This window comes from Brachycentrus maculatus, unplaced genomic scaffold (genome assembly GCF_059751285.1).
Source record: "Brachycentrus maculatus isolate JH-2025_06_01 unplaced genomic scaffold, ASM5975128v1 h1tg000315l, whole genome shotgun sequence".
NCBI classification, from domain to species: Eukaryota; Metazoa; Arthropoda; class Insecta; order Trichoptera; family Brachycentridae; genus Brachycentrus; species Brachycentrus maculatus.
Genome location: NW_028281064.1, coordinates 1,580,184 through 1,590,277, shown reverse-complemented (window position 1 = coordinate 1,590,277; position 10,094 = coordinate 1,580,184).

Sequence of the window (10,094 nt, the reverse complement as noted above, 5' to 3'; positions counted from 1 at the left end):
GGTCAACCTTTACATACAGCTTACTCGCGAACTTTGACTTATTGAGTACTTCGGCTGGAATTCCAATAAGCATTGAAAGCTCAATATATATTTTACCTAATAGTATAATTATTTATGAATGCAACAAATTAACTATCTGTTTGCCATTTAATATTTGTAAACAGTAAAACACACAAATATTTATTTATTTATTCAAACTTTATGTACAGAAAAAAGTACATAGTATTGCTAAAAAGTAATATTCTCCAACTAACCAAAAATAGACTAGTGATATTGGACAAAACGTTTGATACCTTATATAGCTGTTTGATATCAGAGGGTGGATAGTGCTTGAACATAAATGAGAAAAAATCATAAATTACAATTTACTGCTGTATAAATTAAATGCCTAAACTATAATAAATATTAAAAAATAATAAGCAGGAAAGAAATATAAACCTAGAAAAAGTAAAGTTAAATGACAAACATCCTTTTTTGGTGACCTAAAATGTAAGTCATCCATTAGTCACATCTCTGGTAAGATGACAAGTCACTTATAAGGATCTTTTCATTCATGATGTTACTAAATCTTCAAATGGAGACGAATTGTACTTTAAATTACAAGCAACATATCTAATGACATAATCCATGATTCAGAAGTGTAAATAAAAACAAAGTTTTCAAAAAACATAAAATGAACAATTTTATACTAATTGATCAATTTTCAACATTTGAACGAGGATTCATTTATCAAGAAATTTAATAAAAAAAAAACTAAAAAAAATATTAAAAAATTGAATATTGTGATTTTTTTAATATAACGATAAATAGATATATTCCTTACAAAATAAGCTTTGAACAATAAAGCCAAGGGTCTGTATTTGGGTGACAAGTAATCTTGCTGTTTAGATTAATTTAAATAATAAAAAATATTGGACATTACACGTGATATTAGAATATTGCTTCACACACAAATAAACACATTAATTACACATTTATTTATTGCTTACAGTGTATTATTTAAAAATAATTTGAATCATTTTCGTATCATCTACTAGGAGAAAAAAATATTAAAGGTGTGAATAAAATTTTCAATGCATTTCAACAATAACTTATTTTACTAGAAAAAATCAAATCTGTAACTTTTATCGAAAATGATAAGTATTTTTTTAAACAAACTAAACATGTACTCTTAGGCTTGCATACGTTACGTCAAAGTTGGGAAAAATATTGAATTTATATATTTAACACATCATTTCCTTTTGTCTCTTATCTGCACTGGATATTGGGGATAAAACTGGACAGTATATTTATTTATTTTACCATTGGCAACACTACATTACGTTTATTTATGTACATTTTAAAATTGACTTTTACACGAATGATACAAAATTAAAGGCCCGAAGCTCGTAATATATTATTTTGCACATTAACAGGGCTCTTTGTGTTTGGTTTCCAATTGTTCGAGGTCATTGCAAGTCTCGATGTTTCATCGTCCTCGCTATAAGTACGAGCTTGATACACTATTAAACGATATTAAGAGACAGCAATAAAGGCGTGATTGTAATAACATTTACGTACTACAATGTAAATATGTTAAAACAAATTATAAGGCAAAAGCGAAGAAACCATTACTTAGTTTAGACAACTCTATTTTAATGGACTATTTAATATAATAATATTAAGGATTATTAAATATAATATTATTAAATATAAAATAATAATATAATAATACCCTTATCCGCACCCCAATGGTGCATAGGGTACTGCGTCATATAAACGCAGTGTTATCTTGATCGTTTACACATGAAGGAAAGGTGATCAGCCCTCCGCTTCAGGTACCAGTCCAGGGTAATATGGAATAAATATTAGAGTGAAAAAATCACTTATTTATTTGACCCCCCCTGGGAATCGAACCCAGGACCTCCAGAACGGTAGCCGAGCGTGCTGACCATTACACTACCGAGGCGGACAATAGTTAGTTATTAGTTTTTTTAATGTTAAAAAGTTAAGGGTTTGAATGAATTAAATATATTAACATCTCATAACGGATTAAGAAGGATATAGAAGTCTCATGGATAAAGAAGTGAGAGTATTTACAGGGCTTTCGACGTGTCATAGGCACCTTTTCACCCATGATTGACAACTACACAATTCGAGTTTAGGAAATCGAATATATATTTATTTATTTACTTGGTGTTTTTTTTATAGAACTCCGTATTTACGAGTTATCTTTTAAAATTAAACTATGATTTGAGTTTAATAAAACGTTTTATTTTTATTTTTTAAACACAAAAATAAAATAAACATTTTAATAGACTTAAATCTCTGTTTGATTTAATTATTAAATTTGTTCGTTTATATCCTTTAATTGACACCTCTCTCATATGTGAGTTCTCCTAGCGGGGTATGCAGAGAGAATAGAACACCACACAACTCTGTCATTGCAAATTATTTCGACTCCTTACCTGACCTTACTTTTCAAGTATTTGAAATATCTGATCATGCTAAGTTTTTTCGGCCTTCTTCTGCTCATTTTTTTAAACTGCATGCGTCTCCTCACTTATTCGTTCCAAATATCCAAACCATATCAACACACTTTTTAAAAATGTTATACATATATATATTTTTTATTAACATACTCGTATATATTGAATATGCTATAAATCCGTGTACATAATATGCAAAGAGAATTTTCATTAATTAATTCGACAGTCACTTTGTGGTAAAATCTATCCAAATTTAAGTTTTACTTAGTAAATAACACTGTTTCTTCAAATCTATTGTGACACGTGTTTCGATGCGTTCCGCATCATTTTCAAACACCGTTCAAATAAAATCTATTGATTTTAATAAATAGAGGTATTTACTGAGTGTAACATAAATTCCAATAAGGTAGAATTTTCCTGGGCATTAATGAATATAATTTTTGAAAAATTATAAAACGACATGATTACGAATGTCTTTTAACTTCGAAAACCGTCGACCTTAGCCGCTAGATCCGTCGACCAGTCGGGCCAGTAGAGGTCACGGTCATTCTGCAGTTTAGATGCATGAATTCTATTTGGCACGTGTGGCCAACGGCATTTTTGTATTGGAACTGCAGACTGACCCGATTACACTACTCTTAGCGGTCAGTGCACTACTCAGATTGGACAAGAAATATGATTATTTTGTCTTATTTTTAATTTTATTTTATTTATTTTACTTTCTTTATTTATTTATTGGAAAACCAACAGAATATTAATAAAAACACTAAAAAAAATCATTAATTGATTCGGCAGTCACTATACTATTGTCTGTTTCACTCGGTATATCGACTGCCAGCTATCTCTACACCTTTTCGGGCGTCTTCCTAGGAGTCTTCTTCCTTCGGGGTTTCCTTGAAGGACAATACGTGGAAGTCTGTCTACTGACATTTTATTTACGTGCTCATGTCAGTAGAATGACAATAAAGGCGATACTGGCATTATATCGTAAACATATGATAACTATAGTTTAAAAAAAACTAACAGTTTGAATATTACTATTTTAAGCCCATCGTTAAATATGCATATAATCTAAGTTATCACCCAACTTTACAGGGTTGGAGTGTAAAAAAATTTGTATTTTATATAAAAAAAGAATTATCAACTTTATGGTATGGTAGTACAACATTCGTCTTATAATTAATCGTTCACTTTGTGTAATATCACTTATAACAAAATTTCATTACTACCTGTTTCAGAATAAGCATTCCATCATTAGGTGTAATCAAGTGTATCAATTGTAGTGTATATCTGACCTGTTAATCAAATGATTATTCCGAAACCAGTAGTCATGAAGTATTGTTTTTAAATGGTATTACTCAATGTGAACAATGAATGATAAGAAGAGTGTTAAAATATTGATATATTCTATTTTATTTATTGTTTCGGCATTCACTTTGTGGTAAGTCATGATGAAATTGTACCACTTGAGTTTATTTTATTATAACGACTAGTTTCGGAAGCTATGTTTCCATCAGGTCTAAATATAACTAAAGCATACATAATTATCTGTTCTAGAAATACTAACTTACCCCCCTCCTTATTTGTAGAATAGATAATTATGTATGTTTTAGTTTATATTTAGACCTGAAGATAGAAGCATAACTTCCGAAACTAGTCGTTATAATAAAATAAGCTCAAGTGGTACAATTTCATCATGACTTACCACAAAGTGGATGCCGAAACAATAAATAAAATAGAATATATCAATAATTTAACACTCTTCTTATGTGTTTTGATTTGTAATGTAAGAAAAACAAATGTTTTTATTTTACAATGTTATTCCATCTATTATTTATTTATTTATTAATTTTTCACTTATTTTGTAACACAATGTTTTAAATAAAATAAAAAAAGTAAAGTGAATATTTTTTGTAACAAAACCGCGGTATGGTTTGATATATACTTACATAGCGACTGGACTTACTCGATATAACTCTAACTCGATATAACGCAGTTCATCATGAATCATGCAGCTGTTTTATTCGAAATATCTTTTTTTGTTTTGCATATATTTATTGACATTAATTATTATATTCATAAAGTAGATGTTGTTAAAACCGTTGCTAATAAATAAACAGCTTTTTTCCACCAATCTTGAATCAAATTGACTCAAACGGAAGGTGTTTGGAGACTTTATGCGGATAATAAATCTCGGGTAATTTTGATCACTTAGAACAGCGGTTCTCAAAGTGTGATCCGCTGTGCTAATGGATCTTTTAAGATCTCTGCAAAGACTCCACCGTGACTAACTAGAAAAATTTTTCGATAAAAATCTGCAAACAAAACAATCATCGATTTGTAGTTGATTGTTGACAATGTCCGCCACCGTGGTGTAAGGGTTAGCATGTTAAGCTACCGTTAAGGCCCCGGGTTCGATTCCCAGGGGGATGAAAATAATAATAGTGATTTTCCACTGTAATATTTATTTAGTATTACCCTGGACTGGTCTCTGAAGCGCAAATCACTTTGCCTTCATGTAAGTAATGATCAAGACAACAATGTCTCAATACGATGCAGTTCCCTATGCACCATTGGGTGAGGATAGAGTTTAGAGGAGAGATTGACAATGTTTTTTTGTGTATTACTCCATATACTGAAATTGAAGTAAGTTGTTTATCATGAAATACCTATTTAAAAATATTATTTTAGAATGATTGTTTTTTAAATCGTGAGCATAAAAACGGCTTTGCTGATTTATGGAGTATAATATTAAGCGTTTCAAATGGGGATCCGTCGCCAAAAAAGTTTAAAAACCGCTGACGTAGAAAAAATAAATAAATATAAATATATTGCATAGGTAAAAATTTCAGTTACGTGCTTGCTACGCATTTAATATCTTTGCACTACTTTTTTTTACAATTATTGGCACCTTTTTAAAAGAATTAAAATTTTTATGAGCAATAACAAAATGGTAGCTAAAGCCAGCTCAATGCCAAATCGTAAGTTCTGGAATGCTCTGTCTTCCATTTTCTTTCTTTATAAAATAGGAAAAAAACGATACATGTTTCACATCAAGTTGAAACACCTTTAAATTGCTATTTTTTAGTTGACAATACGGCAGTTATTAATAAATTGCAAAAGAAAACTTTAAACGTTCCATTTTGTATGCAGCCTATACAGTTTCAGACACAGCTAAACAATTTATTTATTGATTTGGCATTAATTTTGTGGAATATTGTTTAATTTAAAAACTAAACATATTATTTATTACATATTTACATATTTATATTACATATATTATATATTACATATTTATTTATTGCATGGAGAGTATTTTTTAATCTGAATCATTCTTCTTCCATCTGCTAGAAAAAAGTTAAAGGTTAGAATAAAATTTTCTTTGCTCTTCAATAATAACTCAATAATAACGCAAAAAAGACAAATTTTTTTTCGATGTAAGAAAAACATTATGAAAACAAACAAAACATGATTTTTTAAAATTCTTTCAAAAAAGGTAAGGACAATACATATTTCATATCTAGTTGAGATATCTTAAAATATATATATATATATATATATATATATATATATATATATATATATATATATATATATATATATATATATATATATATATATATATATATATATATATATATATATATATTTTTTTTTAAGATAACATAGTGTTATCAATAAAATGCAAAAGAAATCTTTAAACGTAGGTGTCACATTTGATTCTGTATGCAGCCTATAAAGCTCGATCATTTTGATGTAATTTAGTGAGGTCATAGTTGTACCATTACGCGATGTAGTCAAAGTACCAATAATATAGTTATTTATCATATTACGTGCGGCTGTGCAGTGCATACTTACTGAAAGCATGTTACCTACTGGTATGTAAAATGGAGCGAATTTGCATTGTTGCATTTAAGAAAATCAGCGAGCGGCTTAGTACTATTTCAACCGGATGATCTCATGGCTTGTTCAGATTCGTGAATCCGTCTGAGTTGTAATTGATAAGATCAAAATATGCATAAAATCAATCGATGAACATCTAAAAATTGAATAAGAAAATAACGTTGAGAATAAAAGAAACAATATTATAGTTTTTATTTATTCATTTTATTTATTTATTTATTTCATAAATATGTACATACTTTTTTTTTACTAAATGTATAACGACTCTGTAGGCATGGCCTGTGTTAAGCCAAAATACTTATATGTTAATACAATTTTTTTAATATTATTTGTTTTTTATTATATACATTACATACAAAACGAAACAATAAGAATTTACAGTATAAAGGTTTTACAATAAAATAATTAATTCACTTTCTGCCTTGTCCCTTCCAACGAAAAACAACCATCGACGGACACTGTTCTTAAAGATATGATAACTACTGGAACTTTTAATAGTTTAAAATATACATATAAATTTATACATAAACATATATATTTCAATGTTTATATATATATATATATATATATATATATATATATATATATATATATATATATATATATATATATATATATATATATTTATATATATATATATATATATATATATATATATATATATATATATATATATATATATATATATATATAAATATATATATAAATATATATATATATATATATATATATATATATATATATATATATATATATATATATATATATATATATATAAATATATATATAAATATTCCACATTCATGCATCTCCCCTACATACCAACCGATTATTCTGACTCCTGACCTGACCACTTTCAAGTATTTGAAATGCTTGATCATGTCAAGTCATTTCCTCGGTCTTCCTTTGTATCTATTACCAACCAATATCGCCTCATAAATTGATTATACCACTCTTTTTCGCTCATTCGTTTCACATGCCCAAACCATCTCAAAGCGTCTTTTTCAATGTGATTAGCTATTTTTTTTGGGGACATATATTGTAATTTTGATAGATGTCGAATTTTGACTAGTAAATTAATGCAATATGTATGTTCTATGATGGGGAGAATGGAGAACATAACACGAGTTAAGCCAGCCAAAAGCCGGGTCGTAAGCCCTGGATTGCTCAGACTTGCATCATCTTTCGTGTAAAAACGATAGATGATTTATCTCGGTTGAGATATCTGAAATATTATTTTTTTAATATGTTAAAATCAGCTTTTATCGAAATATATGTTAATTTATATGTTCAAGTAATTGAACCAACATATGACAAATAAAACGTATATATTGCATCAGATGGAACAAAAATAAAGCACGTATCAAGACAAGCGACTACGTGTGCAACTGAACGAAATTGTGATTAAAATATCTCTCACTCCTTTCAACAACGTCATAAATCAAAAAACTAGATTTTTCAGGAGATCGTTTTTAAAGTTTCATAATATAATAAATTGTATTAAAAATAAATATCATGCCACTTATCGAACTTTTTATTGTGCAACTGATCTTTTTAGGTAAAACCTGAATGTTTTTTCTCCATTTGAAAAATATTTAGTATATTTAAAAAAATACCTTTTCTTAAAAATGCAAAAACAACACTTTCTGCACTGTAGCGGGTAAATATTATGTTAAAAATATGCTGCTTTTGCTGCGATATAGTACATTTTATGGGTATTCCGAAAACATGAACAACTGAAAATTGTCGATTTTTGATATATGACGTTGTTGAAAGGAGTGAGCGATATGTGCAGTGTGAACATAAGTAGGTAACACCTTTCCTATTCAGTGGGCAATAATTAGGTTTGATTTGAATAAACTATCTAAAGGAATTAAATTAATTATAAATTCAAATGATACTATCACTTTATTGGCAGGTACGTATACCAGAGAAGAAAGCCATATAGGAAATCTGTTAACGAGTCGTGTAATTATTGTGTACTCGTATATGTGCGGCGCGCATGTATGTGTGCATGTAGGTACTACATTTCTCGATAGTGACATCACCGTTCAACTGGGTTCACCTAGTAAAGGTACCAATCCCCTCCCACAGATCTCGGAGTCGTATTCTGAAAATATCGACTAAAAACGACTTTCAACTCAGATAATAATGTATTTTGTTTATCTTCATTTGAATGAATTGATAAAGACTGGAATTGGAGCCTTAAATATTTCATATTATTTTTTGACATCTCATCAAAGATGAAGAAGAATATGGAAGTCTGGGCATTTACGGGGCTGGTCATAGGCTGGTTTAAGTGATCACTTTACACACGTGTAACATTCACCAATTCTACCCATTATTAACAACCAGTGAACAAGTATTTGGACACACTCAAAATGTTGCTTAAATATTTCATTTAGTTTTTAATGATACTATCTCTATTTAATTACAACACCGCCTCCGTAGTGTAATGGCCAGCACGCTAGGCTACCGTTCTGGAGGTCCCAGGTTCAATTCCTAGTGGGGTCAAATAAATATAAGTGTTTTTTTTACTGTAAAATTTATTCCATATTACCCTGGACTGGTACCTGAAGCGGAGGGCTTTCACCTTTCCGTCATGTGCAAACGATCAAGATAACTCTGCGTTTATATATGACGCAGTGCCCTATGCACTATTGGGGTGCGGATAAGGGTTTTAACTTACTAATAAGTAAAAAAAAAACAGCCATTAACTTTGTTCACAAAGTATAATTTTTGATATTTTATGATGTTTTTGTGATTTTATTTATTTTTACATAAAATTATATATTAAATATTTTAAATACTGATTTTACTAACATTAATTTATGACACTTATTTATGCGTATGTTTAAAAAATAAATGAACATAAAAATATTAAGGAATTATTATATCTATTTCAGATTTCATGGATTTTAAAATATGTTAATGATTGAAATACCATTCAGTTGAAAAAAATAACGACATAAAAATATGCTCAAACTAAAACAAGATAAAATCGAGAGAATTAATATAATTGTCATATATTAATATAATACTAAATATACAGTAAAAAGGTTAAAATAAATCATTTATTTTAAACGGAGTTTAAATTAATATTTACATTTACATTCTCGGATACTGTAAAATAAAGACTACTTATTTCCAGCAGGGGTAAGCAGAGAGAATGAAACGCTACTCCAATCTATCTTTGCAAAAAAATCTTCGCCTCTTCCAGATTCATGCATCTCCTCATACAAACACGCCGATTTTTCCAACTTCTGACCCAACCAATTTTAAGTATTTTAAATACATCGTACCAAGTTTTACTCGATCTTTCTCAGCTCCTATTTTCAACCAAATCTGCCTTATAAATTGATTTCGCTGTTCTTTCTTCACTCTTTCTTTCCACATACCCAAACCACATAAACACACATACCTTAATTTTATCGATAATACTTACCTACGCCTGGCATTATTTTTTGATATCATCATTCGAACATCTGTCGTTCATCATTTTGGAAAAGAAGGATGATAAAAATATTTCACATTCACTTTGATTAAAATATTTTACTTTTTATTTTTTATTAATAATAATAATAATAAAAAAACCTTATCCGCACCCCAATGTTGCATAGGGCACTGCATCATATCAACGCAGTGTTATCTTGATCGTTTACACATGAAGGAAAGGTGATCAGCCCTCCGCTTCAGGTACCAGTCCAAGGTAATATTGAATAA